The sequence below is a fragment of the Lynx canadensis genome, chromosome A2, assembly GCF_007474595.2.
Source record: "Lynx canadensis isolate LIC74 chromosome A2, mLynCan4.pri.v2, whole genome shotgun sequence".
Lineage (NCBI taxonomy): Eukaryota > Metazoa > Chordata > Mammalia > Carnivora > Felidae > Lynx > Lynx canadensis.
In genome coordinates, this window is record NC_044304.2 from 35,293,165 (window position 1) to 35,319,086 (window position 25,922).

Sequence of the window (25,922 nt, forward strand, 5' to 3'; positions counted from 1 at the left end):
AAATTCTCATCATTCTTCCTGATTAACTGGGCCTACAGTGAAATCCTGGTAACTTTGTTTAACAACTGCCCTAGAATTAGGAAGTCAAATCCAGTAGCCACTAGCCATACACATGGTTGGTGTTAGTCTATTCAGGCTCCTATGCCAAAGTACTAGACTCCCAAAATACCAGACAGTTCTGAAGTCTCAGAACACACATGTGGTCAGGTGAGGACCTTCTTCAGGGTCACTGACTTCGTGTGGCTTCACATAGCAGAAGGGAGCTAGGGAATCTCTCTGGAGCCTCTGTTATAAGACACTAATCCTAATTCCTAGGGCTCTACCCTCATGACTACCCTAGGGCACCTTTCAAAGACCCCACCTCCTGCTGACATCATCTTTGGATAAACCAACAGACCATAGCATAGTTACTTAAATATTTAAATTAATTAAAATGAAATAAAAATTAAAATCCGATTCTTCATACTAGGGAAATCTCAAGCGTTGAACAGCCGGCCACATGTGGCTAATGACCCACGTAAATATTTTCATCAGTAAAAAGTTTATTGGGAAGTTCTGCCCAATACTATTTTGATGAATAGGATCCTTCAATAATACATTAAGAAATGTAGGAATAAATGTAGAGCTGTGAAAATTTTGTGCTTGTTGACTTCAACTTGAAAAACTATATTTGTATCTTAATAATAGTGGTAAGCATAGCAGCTCCGCAGGTACAACAGCAGAACAAATATTGCAGCTGCCATTTTATTGGGTCCATTTTTGGTGCTCTCTGTCAGGTGCATTATATATATTATCTCCTTCGAATCTCAGAGTTCATATAAGTTGATAATATTCCTATTTCATAGGAACTGAAGAAATAAATTGCAGAAAACCTTTCAACTAGCAGGTAGAGACTCAGCTTGAAGCCTGGATCTGATTCTAAGACCAAGACCTACTCTCTCCACTTCATCAGAAGGTTCTACCTATACACGTTAAACTGGTTTTAAAGTCTAAAATTGATGCTGTACTTGGAATGTGTTAATTATTCTGGAAAAAGTATGCTAAAGGCTGAGTCAACCTTACGACCCTTGAGGTGAGGCTAAAAACGCTTGATTTCATTCATCTCCCCCAACCTAGGTTAAGTATCTCATTTCTGTATTCCCATAGTCCTCTCTACTTACTTCTATCTTGCACAATTGACTCCGGGCTGAAATCACTTGCCGTGCTGACTGTACTTCCCTTGTAAATGTTGATGTTCTTGAGGATAGAAGCTGGATCTTGATCCTCCGGGTATTCCTGTTCCTAGTATAGGGTGGATGCTAAATAAATTTCTGATAGATGAGCTAATTAAAGAGGCTTAATTCTTGCCAATAAACTGGAAGATCTACTAGAAAGATGGGAATGACCATGTAAGCAGTGTCTAAATCTGCCAGGGACTGTACTAAAGAACATCCTTCTGGAACAATTTAGGCATACAGAGACTGAATGCAATCTGGAGTTTCATAGCTCAAACTCTTAGATCTATAAACTGTATAATCCCTTTTGAATCTCCTGACCTTATCTCCCAATCTTGCATTTATGCAAAAATCTCCTTTCTGCTGACCGCTAGTGAAATGCTTTAGCTGGGTTGCTGATCGTTCTTCTTTTTTATTCTATAACAGATATGCTAATCTCAGGAAGGATGCATTTCAGGTCTAGCATCATTAAATTAGTATCCCATTGCCTTGCTGCAATTTACTGCTGAGTCAGCATTTCCAGTACAATCTCTATTTTCCAGGGTTTCTAATTTGGCCATAAAAATTCACTCGGAGTAGAAGCTTGTCATAGGAAGTCCTGCTTCTGAATGGCATTTTTTTTCAAACAGAATCTTAAAATACATCGTTTAATGTAGGTGAACTATTGCAGAGTTTATAGATATTCAAGTGGAATTCTGGAAAGGGCCTTCAAGGCATTGTAACTTGTTCCTCGAAATGTTGACACTTCATCATGGACGTGTCATCAGGCAAGGTTTGAATAGATCCCTTTGTCCTGCCTTGGGTAATTGCCCTGGGTATATCGTGTAGAACATTTCCAGTTTTTGTGAACTCAATCAATTCTCCTTTTTGCAGAATTTCTTCTTTTTCATTACATTGTTTCCCCTTTCCATTTGTTTTTGTTCTTAGTTTTTCACCTTATGATGTCATCTACCACATCCATTATTTTTGCAGTGTGTGTGTGTGTGTGTGTGTGTGTGTATGTGTGTGAGATTGTGGTGTAAGAAGTGTCTACATGGGGAAATTGATATCAGTGCTTATGGTTGGCTCTCAAATGTTCACGTAGAATGATCCACTTTGCAGACGGTCTATATTTCTCCTCTGATTTTACTTTTCCCACCCATCTGGAATAAAACAGATTAACTCCTCTCCCCCCACTCCAATGCACCGTTAATGATTGTAAAGGCCTTTGTAGATTCTCTGAGGTATATCATTTTGGGAATGTATTGTGTTCTCCAGACTCGATAAAATCTCTTTGAAAGTCGTTGATTTAAATGCTGCTCTACATATGCCACTATTTTGAAGTGTATGGGTCCCTTTTCTTCCATTCTATGGAGAAGTGAAGAGTAGTTGGTCATACATGAACTCTTCGTACAGTTGTCCATAATGGGTAGTGAAAAGGATTAAGTTCAGGCCACAGTGCAGCAGCCTAAAAGAGAATTTGAACATAGATGAATTCCCAGAAGTTTTGCTATTTTGTGCATGGAGAACCATCAACTGTTGGAATTTTAGAATTTCATCTTCTCCCTGATGAATGACTCTGAATCAACCAATAATGCTAACGGTGGAAAACATTGGTAAATTTGCAGCAACCTCCCTGGCATAAAGTGGGAACCCCCAACACCCTTTCTGCTATTAGCAAAACTGCCTAATCAGCAACAGTGAGATTCCCACTCCAAGCAGATTCTCTCCACTCCAAGCCTGTCTAAAGTCTTACGTTTAGAACAAGACTTTTTAGGGTAACACTTTGATCTTAAGCTGTCTCAGAATAAATAATTGTACAATTAGGCCAACTAAGCTTTTGAATATAAAGTGCATGGATGTAGCTAAAAAGATAAGCTTAGACTGTTTTATTTATTCAGGAGCATCTGTTCCATGCCAGGTACATGGCTCTGGTCTAAAGAGGCAAAAAGTAAAGAAGATGTGTCCTCTACCCTCAAATTGCCTGCAATCTGTTATGCAAAACAGATTCCTGACTGGTACCCTATAGTGCATTTTAGAATTAAAATAAGGTCTGTTTATTCAGCAAATATTCATTAAGTGTTATCTATGTTCAGGGCACTATTCTAGACTGTGGGAGTAGAGTGATGAACTAAATAGGCAATACCTTGCCCTCCCATCTCCCAGGAAAGAAGAATGCACCAGTAGTCACCGTGTGTGTGTGTGTGTGTGTGTGTGTGTGTGTGCGCGTGCGCGCGCACTCACGCGTGTTCGGGAGTGGGGTGTGTGTGGCTAGTGACTTGGTTTTGCCCACTGCTATATCCCCTCCATCTAGTACAGTACCTGGTGCATAGTATATACTCAGTAAATATTTGGGAACTTGAATAAAAATAATCATGAGTAAAACAAGGTCACAGGTGCCTCAAAAGGAGAAACCCTCGTATGGCAAAGTGATCATCAGGGAGGAAGGAAGGACTAGTTCCTTCTGTCTGCATCAGCTTGAGAAGTCCAGCCTGACCTTGAGTTGTTTGGAGGAGATGGAAGAGTGGAGAGAAGCGAAGCAGCAATGTCAAACGAGGGAGAGAAAAGCTCAAACAAGTGTAGATGTGAAAGACCATAAGGCATTCCAGAAATTCACTGCAACCCAAGCTCAGAGACTGGACAGGTGGTTTGGAACTCGACCGTGAAAGTCTTTTTTTTTTTTTTTTTTTTTTTTTAATTTTTTTTTCAACGTTTATTTATTTTTGGGACAGAGAGAGACAGAGCATGAACGGGGGAGGGGCAGAGAGAGAGGGAGACACAGAATCGGAAACAGGCTCCAGGCTCTGAGCCATCAGCCCAGAGCCTGACGCGGGGCTCGAACTCACGGACCGCGAGATCGTGACCTGGCTGAAGTCGGACGCTTAACCGACTGCGCCACCCAGGCGCCCCTAGACCGTGAAAGTCTTACTTGCCAGGGACAAGGTTTTGCTCTCCTATGGATTAGTGACACCTGAAAATGTTTAAGCAGAGTAGGTCTTGAACCCATCTGCATTTCTGAGTTTCTCCTTTCCTGAGCCACCTCTACCACCATCTTGGGTGGTGTTTTGTCCTTCCTGTTAGTACATTTTCTTCCTCATCTGTCAGTCAGTCAGACGGCTTACCATTCCTTTGAAATTTCGTCAGATCTGTCCTTTATGGTGAACAGAGTTGGATCCTGTGTCTCCTTACTTAGAAAGTCACTAAATAACTTGGCTCTTGAAACCTCTCGCAAGGAAAAGCCACCTTCCTGGAGCAGCTAACGGGATGCGTTGCAGAGTGGGTGAGAGACCAACAGTGCAATCGGTAACATAAAGAACGCCAGCGGAATCTGCCTTCTCACATTAAAAATTAACAATTTGCAATCTACAGCAAAGCCTGCCACACTCCTCCCTTGTGAAGCTCATAACGGGAGAAAGCACCCTCCCCAGAGGATAAGAAGGGAACATTTTTATACAGAGGTGCCAATTTAATCATCAGAGGAAAGTTCTGCGTATCAAAGGGAGGGCAGAACTCTCAGGAAGAGGCTGGTGGTTTAATAGCCCATTTGTGAGTCCTGAAATCCCGTTATAGGCTTGTATAAAGGCCAGAGGAAGTACATCCGCCACGAAGCCTTGCGCAGAGTAGACATGCAGTAAATATCTTCTGAATGATAAATAAGACCAAGGATGTAAACTAGCCACCTCTGGCAGATGCCTCAGCAGTAAGAATATTCTTAACATCATTTGCAGAAGCTTTACAGTTTATACAGGCTTTCATTAAGGCTGTCATTTTTATCTTCATTACTACCGAGCATGAGACGAGAATTTTCACCATGATTCGCAGGGGTCTTAGGAATGGGAAGGGCACTAGTCAAGGTCACGTGGCTGCTTAGTGCTGTGGTTGGGACACGTACTCACGTCTACCGGATCATAATGTAGGATGTTCCTTCTGTGCTCAAAGAGGGTAAGTCCCCTACAGTGATGCTCTCATTCTTTAGGTGTGGTCTTAGGCGACTGCTTCAGAATCAGCTAGGAGGAGTCAAAATGCAAACTGGAGGCCTTCACCCAATCAAACTCTCTTGAAGTAGGATCCCTGGGGGGGAATCTCTATTATTAATGGCAGTGCTTCAGAATTCTCACCATTGTTGTCTATTTATTGGTCCTAACAAACTTCTTTCTTTTTTTTTTTTTCTCTAATTTTATGTCTTTGCAAATACAAGACAAATTTGATTTGTTAAGTTCACTCTGAATCACTACACCTTGTTTTAGGTTGTATTCCTCCCAGCCTGGTGGCATTGGGTGTAACTAAAGATTCTTAAATCTCAAAATTTGATGAATTAGGGTGTGCCTATCAACTCACTTAATGTTGTTAGAGCAAATCATTCCCTGAAGTTCCCAGCGTGTTCAGCACGTAATGTAGTAAACCACATAGTCATTCTCTGTTGTATATTAATATATTTGCCAACTTGGGAGCAAATAGTTAAAAACTGTACAACTTTGTATTTCTGGAAAGACTCCATCCTTAATCGCCATCACCCATTTAACCCATCTCCCCACTCATCTCCCCTCTGGTAACCATCAGTTTGTTCTCTGTAGTTAAAAGTCTGTTACTTAGGAGGTGCCTGGGGTGTTCAATCACTTGGCTGTCCAACTCTTGATTTCGGCTCAGGTCACGATCTCAAGGTTTGTGAGTTGAAGCCCCATGTCAGGCTCTGATGTAGTCTTTTGATGTAGTCCCAATAGTTTATTTTTGCTTTTATTTCCCTTGCCTGAGGAGACCTATCCAGAAAAAAAGTTGCTTGTGCTGCCTTCTAGGATTTTTATGGTTTCAGGTCTCTCACTGAGGTCTTTAATTCATCTAGAGTTTATTTTTGTGTATGGTGAATGTGGTCAGCTTTCATTCTTTTGCATATAGCTGCCCAGTTTTCCCAGCACCATTTGTTGAAGAGACTGTCTTTATCCCATTGCATATTCTTTACTCCTTTGTTGAAAGTTAATTGACCATATAATGGTGGGTTTATTTCTAGGCTTTCTATTCTGTTTCGTTGATCTCCGTGTCTATTGTTAAGCCAGTACTATACCGTTTTGATCACGACAGCTTTGGAATATAACTTGAAGTCTGGAATTGTGATACGTCCAGCTTTGCTTTTCTCTTTCAAGATTGCTTTGGCTACTTGCAGTCTTGTGTGTTTCCATACAAAGTTTATGATTGTTTGTTCTAGTTCTGTGAAAAATGCTGTTGGTATTTTGATAGCGATTGAATTGAATCGGTTGATTGCTTTCGGTAGTATAGACATTTTAACAAGATTTGTTCTTCCAATCCATGAGGGTGAAATGTCTTCAAATTTATTTGTGTCATCTTAAGTTTCTGTCACCAGTGTTTTATAGTCTTTCACCTCTTTGGTTAAGTTTATTCCTAGGGATCTGGTAATTTTTGGCTCCGTTGCAAATGGGATTGTTTCCTTAATTTCTCCTTCTGCTGCTTCATCATTAGTATATAGAAATGCAACAGATTTCGGCACAGAGATTTTATATCTTGTGACTTTACTGAATTTATGTATCAGTTTTAGTTGGATGGGGTATTTCAGGTTTTCTGCAAAATGTATCATGTCATCTGCAAAATGGTCTAAGTGTTACTTTTTCCTTACCAGTTTGGATGAGTTTTATTTGTTTTTGTTGTCTAATTGCTGTGGCTAGGACTGAGGGTAGTGTGTTGAATAAAAGTGGTGAGAGTAGACATCCTTGTCTTGTTGCTGACTTTAGGGGAAAAGCTCTCCGTTTTTGATGTTTGCTGTGTTTTTTTCATACATGACCTTTATTATGTCAAATTATGTTCACTCTGAGCTGACTTTGTTGAGGGTTTTTATCATGAATGGATTGTATGCTTTGTCAAATGCTTTTTCTGTGTCTATTGAAATGATCTTATGGGTTTTATCCTTTCTCTTATTTATGTCATGTATCATGTTAATTGATTTGTGAATATTGAACCACACTTGTACCCCAGGAATAAATCCCACTTGATTGTAGTGAGTGATTTTTTTTAATGTATTATGGAATTCAGCTTGCTAGTATTTTGTTAAGTATTTTCACATCTATGTTCATCAGGGATATTGTTTGTAGTTCTCTCTCTGTCTCTTTTTTTTTGTGTGGCGTATTTATCTGGTTTTGGTATCAGGGTAATGTTGGCTTCATAGAATGAATTTGGAACTTTTCCTTCCTTTTCTGTTTCTTGGAACATTTTGAGAAGAATAAGTATTAACTCTTCTTTAAATGTTTGGTGGAATTTGTCTGTGAAGCCATCTGGTCCTGGAGTTTTGTTTCTTGGGAGGTTTTTGATTTCTGATTCAATTTCTTTGCTAGTTGTCCACCTATTCACATTGTTTTGATTGGTTGTACATGATATCAGGGTAATTTCTATTCCAGGATAGGAATTAAATTCAGAAGACACTGGTTTTTCTTCAAATCCTACTGGCAGTTTATAATTGTGGCCAATAAATTCTGGTATCAAGGGCTTAGCTAAAAATTATTTATGATATTTGAAGTTATTTTACCTACCATGAGCTTGAAAATCTTTTTATAAAAACTTAGTTCACGTAATCTAAACCTGCTGCTTAAGCCATTCAAGTAAGCGTATTTGGAGAGCCTGGGTGGCTCAGTCAGTTAAGTGTCTGACTCTTGGTTTGGGCTCAGGTCCTCATTGCCCCATGTGGGGCTCTGTGCTGACAGCATGGAGCCTGCTTGGGGTCCTTTCTCTCCCTCTCTCTGTCCTTCCCTGGGTTTCATGCATACACAAGCTTTCTTTGTCTTTCTCAAAATAAATACATTTAAAACAACAACAAAAAACACAAACAAGCATATATATATATATATATATATATATATATACACATATGTGCATATATATATATATATTACATAATATATAAAGTCTGTACCTTAATTCTCAGAGTATACAGCCTTTATTTCATTTATAACATATCACTTATTTGCAGTAGTATTGGTACTGGAATACCTACCTTTTTCTCTGCATTAGATCTGTACTTCATTTTTTTTTAATGTTTTTTTGTTTTTGTTTTTGTTTTTTGTTTTTTTGAGAGAGAGAAAGAGTATGGGTGGTGGAAGGGCAGAGAGAGAGAGAGGGAGACACAGAATCTGAAGCACGCTCCAGGCTCTGAGCTGTCAGCACGGAGTCTGATGTGGGGCTCGAACTCACAGACCATGAGATCATGACCTGAGCCAAAGTCAGATGCTCAACCGACTGAGCCACCCAGGCACCCCAGATCTGTACTTCCTTAAGGGAAGGGTCATATTTTTAACATCTTATATCTTGCACAAGGTCTTAAGCAAAACAGGTGTCACAACACTGGGCCTCTATCGTGTCCTGAAATGATTCATGTCTCCAAGAATTGGTGCCCTTCTCCTGTTGAATCAGAGTTGACATTGACCAACAGAATATGCCAAATGTAGTGATGTGTGACTTCCAAACCTTGGTCATAAAAGGCACCGGAGCTTCTTCTTTTCTTGGATCATTCACTCCAGGGGATACCAACTCTCATGTCATGATGACTCTCAAACAACCTTTTGCCCATGTGGAGTGGAACTGAGGCTGCTGAATAAAAACCCAACACAAAGCTGCTAGCCTTGTAGTTGAATCACCTTGGAAGTGAGTCTTCTTGACACCGCCATTACCTGACTGCAACAAAACAGAATCCAAGCTGGAATCACCCAACCAAGCAGTCCCAATTTGCTTTACCACAGAAACCACAGACCAATAGTTGCTTGATCACATAGCAACTGAACATCTGTTTAATGGATAGGACTTTTATGGCTAATGGATGATCATCATTGCTTTAAGCCAATAACTTTTGGGTAATTTGTTACTCAACAATAGAAAATAAATACACAGTTTTATGACTAGAGACAAGAGCATGATGTGAAAGATTCAGGTTATTGGATGCATGCCAACTGCCATAATGATCATAATCTATATCTCATTCTGTTGGTTTATATGAAGATTTTAAGAGAAAAATTAATTTTTAACTAGGTTTTAGAAGAATAGATTATGGTGGTGAGGTAGAGAAAACAACTCCTACTTGTGGTAAATTCTCAAAAGATTAAACCTTCAGTGGTTGGTCAGAAGGTTTGATATCCTGGTAATGAGAAAGGATGCGAGTTGCAGAAAAGGCAAATTTGGAAATTTAAGAAAGACCTGTCAGGAAGCCCTTCCAAAATGGTGGAATAAGTCCCTGTAAAAATCTGCTCTCTGTAAAAGCAATAACAATTGCAAACATTCTCTAAATCAGCTTGTGTAGGAATTTGGAAGTAAAGGCTTCTAATAATTAATGTAGCACTTATTCAAAGAATGCAGCTGAATGTCAGTAAGAAAAGCAAGCTTTGTGACATCTTAAGTTTTCTTATTCCCGTTTCCCTGTCCAGGCAGGGTAGTAGCTGTGGAAACCGATAACCTCGCAACCATGCTACTTGTCAAAACCAACAGTTTGTGAGGCGCTGGGTAGGGCAAAACAGTTTGGGTTCTCTCAACAGCCCGATCCCTGGAGTATTTTCATTATTTTTCTTATCCAGTAGTTCCTTGAAAAAAACCAATTCTTAGGGCTTTCTTTTATGTAGTCTGATGCAGATTTGTCTGTGCAAACAGCCTATCCCGAGTGTTAAAACAGTCAGCTGCAGTGATTTAATCCTGAGGCAGGGATACAAGTGCTGACCAAAAAAATTAAAAGGAAGAACTGAGAAATAAGTTGTCCATAGGAACGTTTTAAATGCTCCAGCATATTTTAAATACTCGAATAAAAGCCCAGAAGTAACACACATGTTCAGGGCTGTGCCCATGTCAGAAATAAACTGAGAAGGTCCTGAACTGTGTTTTATCTGTGGGTCATATTGAGACTCAGTCCAGGGCAAAAGTGGAAAGCTAATTCAGAGTTGTAAAATGCCAGAACACTGGAGCCATGTCCTAAAACATACAGATACTCAGCAAAGACTGGGATACCTACTGGTTCCAGTTATTTAAGGAAATCTCTAACCATTCACTAGCTGACAATTAAGTTCCTCAAGCAGAGATGTGAGTGGCCACATGTACACACAATTCAGACATTACACAATTAGTCTGGAAAATTCACTGAACCATCACCAGTAACAATAGCAAATGTTGTGGAGGTGTGGGAGGCACCGTAAAGCCTCCTCCCCAAAGACGTAGAAGTTCTCATGGTCAGGAGATAGGAATCTGTTCTGTTACCTGAAAAGGAGGAGTTAAATTAGCCAACAGCTGGCTTGGAAGAGATTATCCTGGATTATCTAGTTTCCAATTTAAAGGCTCTTTGAATGTGGAAGAGAGAGGAAGAAGACTTCTTCTCCTAGGGATAAAATGTGGCAAAGATTCAAAGAGCTGCTAATGACTTGGAGGAAGTGATAGGGCCACCAGTAAAAGAATGCAGGCAGTGTCTAGAAACTAGAAAAACCTTAAAAGAAAGAAAACAGATTCAATCACAGAGCCTCCGGTAGGAATGTTGTCCCGCCAACACTTTGGTTTTAGCCTGTTGAGACTCATTTTGGACTTAGGACCTGCAAAGCTGTAAAATGATACATTTGCATAGTTTTAAATCACTAAATTTGTGGTAACTTGTTTCAGTGGCAAGAGGAAAGTAATATGGGGTCAGGGAGGACATGCTTTTCAGAATCGCAAGATTATATATTTAAAATGACAGGTTACAAAAAAAGAGGAAAGCATGTCCCATACCCTGGAAGAAAGCCAGTCAATAGAAACTATCCCAGAGCCAGCACAAATGTCAGACTTCATAAACAAAGACTGTAAGTAAGCTATTAAGAGCATTGAGTGAGGAAAAAAAAGAAAGCATTGAGTGAACTACATTAAAAGTGTTTAATAAAAGGTCTAAAGATGAGTGAAAAGTTTGAGAAAAATGTCTCACCAAATTGTCAATAAAGAGACATTATAAAAGAAAGAGGCAAATAGAAGTTCTTTGAGTTCTTGACATAATAAATGCCATATATGAAAAACCCACACCAAACATCATCAGAAACTCAGAGCTTTTCCCCTAAAGTCGGCAACAAGACAAGGATGTCTACTCTCACCACTTTTATTCAACATACTACCCTCAGTCCTAGCCACAGCAATTAGACAAGCAAAACAAATAAAAGGCATCCAAATTGGTAAGGAAAAAGTAACACTTAGACCATTTTGCAGATGACATGATACATTTTGCAGAAAACCTGAAATACCCCATCCAACTAAAACTGATACATAAATTCAGTAAAGTCACAAGATATCTCTGTGCCGAAATCTGTTGCATTTCTATATACTAATGATGAAGCAGCAGAAGGAGAAATTAAGGAAACAATCTCATTTGCAATGGAACCAAAAATTACAAGATCCCTGGGAATAAACATTTGATCTGGCAGAAGAGAGAACAAAGAAAATTTGAATATAGATCAGTTTAGTCCAAGATTTCTACTATAATCTTCCTTCCTCCCTTCCTTTCTTTAAGAATATTCTTTATTTAAGAATAAACCATTCTTAAAAAAGAATGAAGAAAATGAACAGAACCTCAATCTGTGGGAACCTCATTACATGTACAGATATATAGATAAATGAATTAAGAAAAACGAGGGAAACAGAAAAAATAGTGAAAAAATGACATAAATATTTTTAAATTAAAAAAACCTGAATTCCTAACAGGATAAACTCACAGAGATGCACACCTACACATATGTTCAAGTTGTCAAAATACAAAAATAAATCTTGAAAGCAACAAGGAAAAACAGCTCATCATGCACAAGCCTCCTCAAAAAGATTAACATCACTTTTCATCAGAAATCATGAAGCCTAGAAGGTAGTAGGGATGTACTCCAAGGAAGAAATAGATAATTCAATAATGATAGACTTCAGTCTTCAATACCACCCTGTCAATAATGGATAGAATAACACAGAAATAGAAAGCTTAAAAAATAGATTTAAGAAGCATCTATACGGCACTTCAACCAATAACAGAATGTACATTTTTCTCCCAAGTACATGTGGTACATAGTCCAGGATAAGCCATATATAAGTCCATAAAACCAGCCTTGATAAATGTAAAAGGATAAAAATCATAAGTTTATTCTCCGACCATAAGGTGATCAAATTTGAAATAACAGAAGGAAATTGGGGAAATCCACAAATAGGTGAAAATTAGACAACATAGTCATATATAGTCAAGGTGTCAAAGACGAAAACCGCCAATGTTACACAATACATTGTGGTAAATAAAAATGAAGATATAAAATACTAAAACTTACGGGATGTTACAAAAAAGGAGTTGCTTAGAGGGAAATGTATAGCAATGAATACTTATATTGAAAAAGAAGAAACATTTAAAACTAACAGCCTAATCTTCCACTTAAGAAACAAGAAAAATAATGCTCACTTTGGCAGCACATATATTAGAACAATGCAGAGAAGATGAGCATGGCCCTGTGCAGGGATGACGTGCCAATTTGTGATGTGTTCCATATTTCAAAACAAAACAAGAAAAATAAGCACAAGTTAAACTGGAAGAAGGAAAGAAGAAAGGAAGGGAGGGAGGAAGGAAGGGAGAAAGAAGGGAGGGAGGGAGTGAGGAAGGAAGGAAGGGAAGGAGGAAGGATGGGAGGGAGGGAGTGAGGAAGGAAGAAAGGAAGGGAGGAAGGAAGATTATAGTAGAAAAAAATGAAGCAGATAATAGAAAAACATGGGAGAAAATCAAAACTTTGTGTTTTGAAAACACAACAAGATTGACAAAACTTTACCTAGATTGGTCCAGAGGAGAGAAGACTCAAATATCAAATTACTACAATAAGGAGTCAAGAAGGGAATATCACTAATGATATTACAGAAATAAAAATAATGAGAAAATAATCTGAGTAATTTTATGCAAACAAATTAAACGAATTCCTAGAATGAAATTTCTAAAAGTGAAGGAAGAAAAAATGTGACTATACCTGTAACAAGCACACATAATACATTAGTAATCAAATAATTTCCTGCAAAGAAAAGCCCAGGCCAAGATGGTTTCATTGATGATCAAACCTTAAACAATTAACACCAGTGGTTCGCAACGCCTTCTAAAAAAATAAAAGAGAACATAATGCTTCCCAGCTCATTCTGAGTCTGGTAGTGTTCTGGTAACAAAATCAGACAAAGCTCAATATCCCTTATGAATATAGACATATCCTCATACAAAATACTTGTAAGTAGAATCCAGGAATATATGGAAAGGATTATACTCCATCACAAAGTAGAATGTTTCCCTAGAATGCAAAGTTGGTTTAACATATGAAAATCAGTATAATAGACCATATTAATAGACTAATGGAAAACATCACATGACCATCTCAGTAGATGCAAAAAAAAAAAAAAAATTGACAAAAGCCAATAGCCTTTCCAAAACAAACAAACAAACTAAAAACTAGGAATGTAAAGGAATTTTCTAAACCTAATAAATTAGGTCCACAAAAATCCCACAGCTAATAGCACACTTAACGGTCAAAGAAGAAATGCTTCCTTCTCTAAGATCAGTAACAAAAAAAGGATGTCTGTTCTCACCACTTCTATTCAACATTGTTTTGGAGGTTCTAGTCAGGGAAATTACAAAAGGGAAGTAAATACATGTATCCAGATTGGGCACATTGGGAAGAAGTTAAACTATATCTCTATTTACTGATGCCCATGATCTTGATTTAGAAAATCCAGTGGAGTCCACTAAAAATCTTTTAGAATGAATAAATTATTATTAGAACTAATAAATGAGTTTGGCAAAATTCTAGAGTACAAGGTCACTATCAAAAAGTCTCTTCTAGGGGCGCCAGGGTGGCACAGTCGGTTAAGCGTCCGACTTCAGCCAGGTCAGGATCTCGCGGTCCGTGAGTTCGAGCCCCGCGTCGGGCTCTGGGCTGATGGCTCAGAGCCTGGAGCCTGTTTCCGATTCTGTGTCTCCCTCTCTCTCTGCCCCTCCCCCGTTCATGCTGTGTCTCTCTCTGTCCCAAAAATAAATAAAGGTTGAAAAAAAAATTAAAAAAAAAAAAGTCTCTTCTATGGGGGCAGCTGGGTGGCTCAGTCGGTTAAGCACCCAACTTCAGCTCAGGTCATGATCTCATGGTCCGTGGGTTCGAGTCCCACATTGGGCTCTGTGCTGACAGTGTGGACCCTGCTTCAGATTCTGTCCTCCTCTCTCTCTCTCTCTGTACCTCCCCTTCTCATGCTCACTCTTTCAAAAATAAACATAAAAAAATTTAAAGTCTTTTGTATATTTATATACTAGTAATGGAGACTCTCAAAATTAAGAAGCAATTAAACTTTTATTAGCAACAAAATAAAATAGGAATAAACTTTAAAAAAGTGCAAGACGTATACACTAAATTATAAAACATGGCTGAAAAAATTAAATGTCACAGTTAATTTAAAAGATCATATGGTCATGATTGAGTTAATGTTAAGACAAAAATTTGATCCACAGAGTCAATGTAATCTGTCAAAATTCCAATTACTTTTTTACATTTTGAAAAGCTGATCTTAAAATTCATATAGAAATGCAAAGAACCTAGAATAGTCAAAACAGGATCATGTGTTTCTGCCATGAGGATGGAAATTATTATTATATATATAACAGAATTTTCATCCTTATGCTATATATATTTTATATATATCCTGTGTGTATGCAATAGTAATGAGAATCCAGAAATAACTCTTACATTACAGTTAACTGATTGTGACAGAGATGCCAACCAAGTTCAGTGGGGAAACAACTGTCTATTCAACATCTAGATAAGTTAATGCAAAAAATGAAGTTGGACCCCTACCTCACGCCATATGAAAAGATACTTTATAATGGATTACAGAACTAAATGTAATAGCTAAAACTATAAAACAGTGTGAAGAAAATGGGAGTAAATCTTTGTGACCTTGTCTCAGGCAGTAGGTTAGTAGCTAGGACACAGAAAGAACAAGCAATGAAAGAAGAAATGTTGAGTTCAATTTTATCAACTATTACTTACCCTTATGAATAAACTTGTATTTCAAGGACACCATCAAGAAGTGAAAATACAAATCCAGGGGCGCCTGGGTGGCTCAGTCAGTTAAGCATCTGACTTCGGCTCAGGTCATGATCTAGCGGTTCCTGAATTCAAGCCCTGCATCGGGCTCTGTGCTGACAGCTCAGAGCCTGGATCCTGCTTTGGATTCTGTGTCTCCCTCTCTCTCTGCCCCTCCCCCGCTCACACTCTGTCTCTCTCTGTCTTGCAAAAATAAATAAAATGTTAAAAAAAAAGAGAGAAAATACAGATCCAGAATGGATGAAAGTATTTTCAGATTACATACTTGATAAATGTATAGTGTCTAGAATATATAAAAAACCCTTTTAACTCAACAATAAAAAAAAAGTTTTAAAGTGGGCAAAGAATTTGAATAAACATTTCTCCAAAGAAGACTTACACATGGCAAATAAGCACATAAAAATATGTTCAAAATAATGAGTAATTCAGGAAATAGAAATAATTACAATGAAACACAATTTCACCCCTATTAAGATGATTAAAATAAAAATGATAAAAACAAGAATTAGAAAGGATATAGGGAAACGGGAAGCCTCATACACCTAGGCATTGCTGATTGGATTGTAAAATGGTGCAGCCACTTAGGACAATAGTTGGGCATTTTTTGTGGAAAAAAATTACTGTTACTGAAGTATAATGACATGTAGTAACCTATTTCAGCTGTACATTAAAATAGTTTGATAATTTTATATAGTATGAAATGATCACCAAAATAACTCCAGTTACCATCTATCACCATACAAAATTCTGATAATATCACTGACTATATTCCCTATGTTGTACACATCCCCATGACTTAACTATTTTAGAACTGTAAGTTTGCACCTCTCTATTCTCTTCACTTATTTTGCCACCTTCCCTATCCCTCCCCACCCTGGTCACCAGATTTGTATCTTATATCTATTAGTGTATTTCTGTTTTGTTTATTATTGTTTCTTAGGTTCCACATATAAGGTAAATCATATGGTATTATTTTTGTCTGACTTACTTCACCTAGGAAAGTGCTCTCGAGGTTCATCCATGTTATTGCAAATGGCAACATTACATTTTTTATGGCTGAATAATATTCCCTTGCATATATGTATCCCATATCTTCTTTATCCATTAATTTAGCAATGTACACTTAGGTTGTTTGCATATCTTGGCTATTATAAATAGTTCTGTAATGAACACAGTGGTGTATATATCTCTTGAGATAGATTTTTTTTTGTTTTCTTTGGATTAAAAAAAACATAATCGGCATTGGTAAATCATATTGTAGTTCTGTTTTTAATTTTTTGAAGAATCTTATTTTTCTCCATAGTGCCTGCACCTATTAAACATTCCTACCAACGGTGGATGAGAATTCCCTTTTAATTACATCATTGCTAACATATTATTTTTTTTTCTTTTTGATAATAGACTATCTGATGGGCATGGCCTAATATTATGTTGTAGCTTTGATTTGCATTTCATTGATGATTAGTGATATTGAGCATGTTTTCATGTATGCATTGGCCAATCTGCATGTCTTTGGAAAACTGTATATTCAAGTCCTCTGTCCATATTTTATTTATTTTATTTAATTTTTTAAAATTTTTAAATTTATATGTATATTTTATTATTTGTGTTTTTGTTATTAAGTTGTATAACTTCTTTATGTATTTTGAATATTAACCTCTTATTTGATGTATGGTTTACAAATATCTTCTCCCATTCACTATGTTGCCTTTTTGTTTTGTTGATAGTTTTCTTGGGTGTGGAGTTGCTTTTTAGTTACATATAATCCCATTTGTTTATATTAGCTTTTGTTGCACTTGCCTGAGGAAAGGGTCCAAATATATATATATATATATATATATATATATATATATATATATATATAGCTAAGGCTGATGTCCAAGAGCTTTCTGCCTGTATTAGGTGAAAATAAAATCCTTGGGTGAATTTCTTTAAAACAAACTTCCTGCCCATGTTTTCTTAAAGGAATTTTATGATTTCAGGTATGGTTTCAAGTCTTTAATACCATTTGAATTTATTTTTGTATATGGTGTAAGATAGTGGTCCAATTTCATGCTTTTGCATGTAGTTGTCCAGTGTGTTTATTTCTGGGCTGTCTCTTCCATTGATCTATGTGTCTGTTTTTCATATCAGTACCATGCTGTTTTGATTACTATAGCTTTGTAATATAGACTGAAATCAGGGGGCATGATGCCTCCAGCTTTGTTGTTTCTCAAGATTGCTTTGGCTTATTCAGGGTCATTTGTTGTTCCATACAAATTTTATAATAGTTCTAGGTCTGTTAAAAATGTCATGGTATTTTGAAAATAATTGTATAGAATATGTAGGATTCTTTAGGTAATATGTACATTTTAAAAATATTCTTCCAGTTAATGAGTATGGTGTATTTTTTCACTTGTGTTGTTGTTCTTTCATCAAAGTCTCAGAGTTTTCAGAGTCCTGCATCCCATAGATTTTGGAAAGTTGTGTTTTCATTTTTATTTGTCTCAAGGTACTTTGTGATTTACTCTGCTATATTCATTCACCTGGTTTAATAGCGTGTTGTTTAGTCCCCATGCATTTATTTTTTTTCCAGTTTTCTTCTTGTAATTGATGTCTACTTTTATGCCATTATGGTTGGAAAGGATGCTTGATAAGATTCAGTTTTCTTTAATTTATTGACTTGTTTTATAGCCTAAGGTGTGATCTGTCCTGGAGAATGTTACAGGTATACTTGAAAGAAATGTGTATTCTTCAGTTTTTTGGATGAAATGTACTGTGTATATCTGTTTAGTCCATCTGGTCTGATGTCTTAAGGCCAATGTTTTCTTTTTTTTTGTTTTTTAAAGGTTTTCATAGACATACACTGATTCTTTTTTTTAATTTTTTTAATGTTTTTATTTATTTTTGAAAGAGAGAGACAGCATGAGTGGGGGAGGAGCAGAGAGAGAGAGACAGAATTCGAAGCAGGCTCCAGGCGCTGAGCCATCAGCACAGAGCCCGATGTGGGGCTCGAACCCACACACTGTGAGACCATGACCTGAGCTGAAGCCAGACGCTCAACCGACTGAGCCACCCAGGGGCCCCTTTTTTAATTTTTTTAATCTTTATTTCTTTTTGAGAGAGAGAGACAGAGTGAGAGCAGGGGAGGAACAGAGAGAGAGGGAGACGCAGAATCCGAAGCAGGCTCCAGGCTCCGAGCTGTCAGCACAGAGCCCGACGCAGGGCTTGAACCCATGAACCGTGAGATCATGACCTGAGCCGAAGTTGGACGCTTAACCAACTGAGCCACCCAGGTGCCCCAAGGCCAATGTTTTCTTACTCATTTTCTATCTGGGTAATCTATCCACTGATGATAAGTGGGGTATTAAAATCCACTACTATTATTGTATTATTGTAATTTGTACTTAACGTCTGTTAATATACACCTTATATATTAAGGTGTTTATATATTGGGTGCACAAATATCTACAAATGTCCTTTTCTTTGTATGACTCCTTTATCATTTGCTATGTCTTCTTTTGTCTTTTGTCACAGTCTTGGTTTCAATGTCTGATTTGATCTGATACGAGTATTGCAACTCCAGCTTTTTTATGTTTCTCTTCGCTTGGAATATCTTTATCCATGTCTTCACTTTCAGTCTGTGTGTTCTTTAGATTTGAAGGGAGTCTCTGGTAGCCCACATATAGTTGGTCTTGTTTTTTTTTTTTTCCATTCAGCTAATCTTTGGGAGCAGTCAGTCCATTTACATTTAAAGTAACTATGAATAGGTATGTATAACTATGAATAGGTATGTAGTATTTTGGACTTGTTTTCTGGTTGCTTTTGTAACTCTTCTCTGCTACTTTTTTCTCTTGGTCTCTTCCTATGTGGTTTGGTGGTTATCTACAGTGTTCTATTTAAGTTCCTTCTGTTAATTTTTGTTTCTATTGTAGATTTTTGGCTTGTGGTAACAATGAGGTGTGTATATATATGATATATATATATATATATATATATAACATATACATAACATATATAACATATATATAACATAACATATATATAACATATATATAACATATAACATACATATATAACATATATATAACATATATAACATATATATATAACATATTTATATAAAACAGTCTATTTTAAGCTTATAGTCACTTAGGTTCAAATACATTCTAAAAGCACTACATTTTTACTTTCTACACACACACACACACACACACACACACACACTTTCATATTATTGATGTCAAGTTTTACATCTGGTTGTTTTGTGTATTCCTAAATCGCTTAATGTAGTTTTAGTTGATTTTACTATTTTTGTCTTTTAATCTTTGCGCTAGCTTTTTAAGTAGCTAATCCACTACCTTTAGTAGGAAAATACTCTTTCACTTAGGACACTTATATTTTACTTATGTTTACCTTCAGTAGTGAGATTTTTTTTCTTTCATATATTTCCTTATTTCTAGTTTTGGTCTTTTCTTTTTCACCTAAAGACGACCCTTGAACATTTCTTATAATGCCAGTTTAGTGGTGATGAGCTTCTTTGGTTTTTGTCTGGGAAACTCTGTATCTGTCCTTCAGTTCTGAATGATAATCTTGCTGGGTAAAATATTCTTGGATGTAAGTTTTTCCTTTCCGGCACTTCAGATATATCCTGCCACTTTATTCTAATCTTACAAAGTTCTGCTGAAAAATCAGCTGATAATCTGATGGGGCTTCCCTTGTATACAACTCTTGGTTTTTCTCTTGCTGCCTTTCAGATTCTCTTTTATTTTTAACTTTTGCGTTTTTTTAAAAAATCATATCTTGGTGTGGATCTCTTAGGGTTCCTTTGTTTGAGATACTCTCTGCTTTCTGGATCTGGATGACTGTTTCCTTCTCAAGTTTAGGGTCATTTCAGCTCTTATTCCTTCAGATAAATTTTCTGCCTCTTCGTCTTTCTTTTCTCCTTCTAGACCCCTTGTGATGTGATTGTTAGTATGCTAGATGTTGTCTGAGAGGTTTCTTAAACTATCCTCAGTTTCAAAAATTGGTTTTTCCTTTTGCTGTTCTGATTGAGTTATTTCCATTAATTTTTCTTCCAGATTGCTGATCCATTTCTCTGTCTTCTCTAATCTGCTGTTGATTCCCTCTTGTGTATTTTTCATTTCAGCAATTGTATTCTGGTTGATTCATTTCTGAATTTTCTAACTTTGGTGAAGTTCTGTGTTCTTTCCATTCTTTTCCCAAGTTCAGTGAGCATCTTTATGACCATTACTTTCAACTCTTATGTTCATTTCTGTAGTTTCTTCCCACCCATGAGGTTTTATCTTGTTTCGTGTAGAACATATTCCGCTGTCTCCTCATTCTTTTTGACTTCCTGTGTTTGTTTCTGTGAATGAAGTAGATCAGCTACCTCTCCCAGTCTTGAAGGAGGGACCTTGTTTGGGAGCATCCTCTCTGTAAACTGTGTGATTCTAGAGGTTCTGGGAGCTGGCTGGAGCTAGAGTGGGTGTAGCCTGGGGAGGTCCCAGGATGCATTGCATTGGGGCCGCCCTGGTGGGTCAGTCGGGGCTGGTACAGGTGCTATCCAGGGGTTCCAGAGTGTGCCATTCCAGGGCCACACTATCAAGACAGCCGGAACTGAAGAGGGCACAGACTAGGGTTCTTGGGTCTCTATTTGCTGGAGCCACCCTCATGAGATAGCTGGAACTGGAATGGGCATGGTCCAAGGTGCACCTAAAGCATACTTTGCTGGAGTCAACTTTGTAGAACAGCTGAAGCTGGAGTGGGCACAGCCTGGTGGGGTCTCTGGGCATGCTGCACTGGGGCTGCCTTGGTGGGGTCGCTTGATCAGGCATACTTTGCTAGGGTTATCTTAACTGGATGGCTGAAACTGTAGTGGGCTTTGGCTGCAGGAGGTCTTAGGATATGCCATACCAGGGCTGCCTTTCCAGGATGGATGGGCCTGGAGTGGGCATGAGCCAGAGGTTTTCTGAGGTGTGTGTTTTGTGGCTGCCCCAGTGAGACAGCTGGGGCTGGTGTAGGCATGGATGGGAGGGTCCCAGGGGGCTGCCGTATCAGGCCACTTTGGAGGTATAGTTGGGGGGGGGGAGTGGATATAAAAACTGATGCTTCTCAGTGCCTCTGACCCCAGACGAAGTTCCAGCAGTTACCTGGTCTCTGGCACATGTTCTGAGGTTGGTAAATAGATTTCTTTCACTTACAGTCTAGTTGCCCTTTAAAATGCTTCCCCCCCCCCACCCCATTCCCTAGGGTGGATAAGTCTGCATACAGGCCCCTCAGTGATACCCCTCCCTACTCTAGGTTGTTGCAATGGAGGTAGGGTTCCTGTTACCATGCCTCCATCTGTCCTACCCTTCACTATGTGGACCCTCTACCATTTGTTGCACAGAAGTTGTTGAAATCACTGTCACTTGTTCTTCAGGGGCAATTGTTCTATATGTAGGTTTAAATTAGGTGTGTTTGTGGGAGGAGATGAGTTCAGGGTCATCCTACATCACCTTCTTAGACTTGGCCTCTGACATGTTAAACATAGTGTTCCTGTGTGACCCAGCAATTCCACTCCAAGTTGTATACCTAAGAGAACTGAAAGCACATCCTCTGAAAAATCCAGTACACAACCATTGATAGCACCATTATGCATGGTAGCCAAAAGCAGAAACAACTGAAATGTCCATCAACTGCTGAATGTGTAAGTATAATGTGGTTTATACAACGGAATATTATTTGACTATAAAAAGGAATGGAGTGCTGATAAATGCTAGAAATGTATAAACCTTGAAAATAATATGTTAAATGAACATAGCCAGTCAAAAATGCCATATAATTCAGGATTCAATTTTATGAAATGGCCAGAATAGACAAATCCATAGGGACAGAAAATAGTACTTTCTAAGGCCTGGAGGTAGGGAAGAGTAAGGGGTGACTGCTACCCTAATTGTTATGGGTTTTTTTTTTTTACTGAGATGGTGACATGTTCTAGAATTAGGTAACAGTGATGTTTGCACAACCGTGTGAATATACTAAATACTGCTGAATTGTGAAATCAAAAGTGTGAATTTTATGGCATTGAACTATATCTTAGTAAAGCTGTAATATATAAAAAAGAAGAACCTTTTAAATTAAGTAAAATGTCATTAAAACTGTAGTAATTGAGGTTACGGAAGCAGTGTTAATTCAGGAACCGGAACAAAAGCTAGGAAATCCTTGTCCTCGGTGTGTGTGTCAAGAAACGTGCTTCACGTAAAACTCTCAGTAGAGATGGTTCAGATTATAGTAGTAGAGATAGTTATCAATTTGGGCAGCACAGTATCATGGTGGTACTCGGCTGTGGACTAGGAATAAGGAGAACCTAGCTGGAATTCTAGTTCAGGTTTCTGACTGCTAGTGTGTGTGTGTGTGTGTGTGTGTGTGTGTGTGCGCGCGCGCGTGCGCGCGTGCGCGCGCGCGCTATTTGACAAGTAATTTTATAATTGTGGAGTAAGATGTGGAGTTTGAGTTAGACCCTAGGTGGAACAGTCTCCCTCAGGGCGCTGTCTTTGGAAATGGTAAAGGGTAGCGCCTGGTGGAGGAACTGAGAGAGGCCAGGAGAGCAGAGGGACCCGAACCAGAGCAAATCCTAAATCCTTCTCCATCTGTTTTATACATTGTACGTTGTTTTGCTTGGTGAAAAGTTCACAAGTCCCCAGTCTACATGTTTTGGAAGTGTTTTTAAGCTGTGTCACTCCATAGGCTCTGATAGGAATTTCTATTTAAATACGGTCCCCATCTCTTTTCCATACTTTCCCTGAAACCCTTGCACTCTTCCCTTCCACAATAAAATTGCACTGTCCCTGACAGGTAGAGTATAAACTCTCTGAGGTACCACAGGCTTTGAATGCATGCAGTTCCAATTAGACTGTGTGTGTGCTATATGATTAGTTTTATTCAAGTATAGTTCACATGCAGGGTAAAAATAGTTTCAGGTATACAATATAATGGTTCAATAATTCTATCCATTTCTTAGTGCTTATCGAGATAAATGTAGTATAGGGATGCTGGGTGGCTCAGTTGGTTAAGCGTCCAACTCTTTTTTTTTTTTAATTCATTTTGAGAGAGAGAGAGAGAGAGAGCGCACAAGTAGGGGAGTGGCAGAGAGAGAGGGAAAGAGAATCGCAAGGAGGCTCCACACTGTTAGCACAGAACCTGATGTGGGGCTTGATCTCACAAACTGTGAGATTGAAATCAAGAGTCAGGTGACTGACTGAGCCACCCAGGTGCCCCTAAGCCTCCAACTCTTAATTTAGGTTCAGGTCATGATCAAGGGGTGTTGAGATCAAGCCCTGCCTCAGGCTCCACACTGGGTGCTTAAGATTCTCTCTTTCTTTCCCCCTCTGCCCCTCCCCGAGTCATGCTCAAACAAACAAACAAATAAACTCTTAATCTCCTTTATATATTTCACCTCTCCTCTCACCACTTCCCTTCTGGCGACCACCAGTTCCCTGTATTAAGAGACTGCTTTTTGTTCTCTTTTTTTTTGTTCTTTTTTGTTGTTGTTGTTTCTTAAATTGCACATATGATTGACATCACATAGAATCTGTCTTTTCTGACAGACTTATTTCACTCAGTATTATACTTTCTAGGTCCATCCATGTTGTTACAAATGGCAAGATTTCATTCATTTCTATGGCTGAGTAAAACTGCACTGTGTTCGTGTGTGTGTGTGTGTGTGTGTACCACATGTTTATCCATTCATCTATTGATGGGCACTTGAGTTGCTTCGATATCTTGGCTATTATAAATAATGCTATAATAAACATAGGGGTGTATGTTCCTTATTGAACTTGTGTTTTTGTTTTCTTTGGGTAAATATCCAGTAGTGGAAATACTGGTTTATATGGTAATTCTATTTGTAATTTTTTTGACTAACCTGTGTGCTGTTTTCCACAGTGGTTACACCAGTTTGCATTTCCAACAACAGTGTTAAGAGAATTCCTTTTTCTCCACGTCATTGACAACACCTGCTATTTCTTGTGTTTTTGATTGTAGCTACTCTGATATGTGTAATGTGATATTTCATTATGGTTTTAATTTGCATTCCTCTGAGGATAAGTGATGATGAGCATCATTTCAGTGTCTTGGTCATCTGTATGTCTTCTTTGGAAAAATATGTATTCAGATTCTTTGCCCATTTTTAATCAGATTATTTATTTATTTATTTATTTATTTTGGTATTGACTTCTTTCAGTTTTTCATATATTTTGGATATTAACCTTTTGTAAGATGTATCATTTACAACTACCTCTCCCATTCAGTAGGTTGCCTTTTTGGTTTTGGGATGGTTGTCTTCACTGTGCAGGATTTTTTATTTCATTATAGTCCCAACAGTTCAATTTTGCTTTTGTTTCCCTTGCCAAAGGAGACATATCCAGAAAACTGTTCCTGTGGCTGATGTCAAAGAGATGACTACCTATGTTTTCTGCCAGGAATTTTACAGTTTCAGGTCTCCAATTTAATCCATTTTGAGTTTATTGTGTGTATGGCGTAAGAACATGGTCCATTGTCATCATTTCGCATGTTGCTGTCCAGTTTTCCCAGTACCATTTGTTGAAGATACTGGCTTTTTCATATTGTATACCTTTCCTCATTAATTGACCATGAAAGTGTGGGTTCATTTCTGGACTCTCTTTTCTGTTCTCTTGATTTATGCATCCACTTTTGTGTCAGTTTGCATATTGTTTTGATTATGACAGTTACGTAGGAGGTCTTCAAATCTGGGTTTGTGATACTTCCCGGTAGATTGCTTTTTGGTAGCATGGACTTTTTAACAATACTGGTCCTTCCAAACCCTGAGCATGGAATATCTTTCTATTTGTTTGCATAGTCTTCAACTTCTGTCATTAATGTTTTAATAGATTTCAGAGTAACAGATCTTTTACCTCTTCGGTTAAATTAATTCCTCAGTATCTTAGGATTTTTTGGTACAATTGTAAATGAGATTGTTTCCTAATTTTTCTTTCGCTACTTTATTATTACTGTATACAAACGCAACAGATTTGTTTATTAATTTTGTATCCTATGATTTTACTCAGTTCATGTATCAACTCTAGTAGTTTTTGGTGGAGTCTTCAGGATTTTTTTTTAATATTCTTTTTTTTTAAGTAAACTCTACCCCCAATGTGGGGCTCAGACTTACATCCCTGAGATCAAGAGTCGCCAGCTCTACTGACTGAGCCAACCAGCTGCCCCAAGGGGTTTTTTATATATAGTAGTGCCATGTCATCTGTAAATAGTGAAAGTTTTACTTCTTCTTTACCAACTTGGACACCTTTTAATTCTTGTGATTACTGTGGCTAGGACTTGCAGTACTACGTTGAATAAAAGTGGTGAGAGTGGACATCCATGTCTTATGTCGGATCTGAGAAGAAAAGCTCTCAGTTTTTCACCATTGAGTAGGATGTTAGCTGTGGCTTTTTCATATATGGACTATATTACATTGAGGTATGTTCCCTCTACCGCTACTTTGTTGACTGTTTTTGTCATGAATAAAGGTACTTTGTCAAATTCATTTTTAAGAATCTATTGAGATGATCATAGAACTTTTATCCTTTCTTTTGTTAGTGTAATACATCATATTGATAGATTTGTGAACTTGAATTGCCCTTCTGTTCCTGGAATAAACTCACACTTGATG

At 37.9% G+C, this 25,922-nt stretch overlaps 1 protein-coding gene and 1 pseudogene across 2 annotated transcripts in view; both read left to right on the forward strand.

The window, feature by feature from the left end:
- TAFA1 (TAFA chemokine like family member 1) overlaps nucleotides 1–25,922 on the forward strand; it is a 514,644-nt gene that overhangs the window by 142,085 nt on the left and 346,637 nt on the right. The window lies entirely within an intron of this gene.
- LOC115509492 lies at nucleotides 12,602–12,701 on the forward strand (annotated as a pseudogene).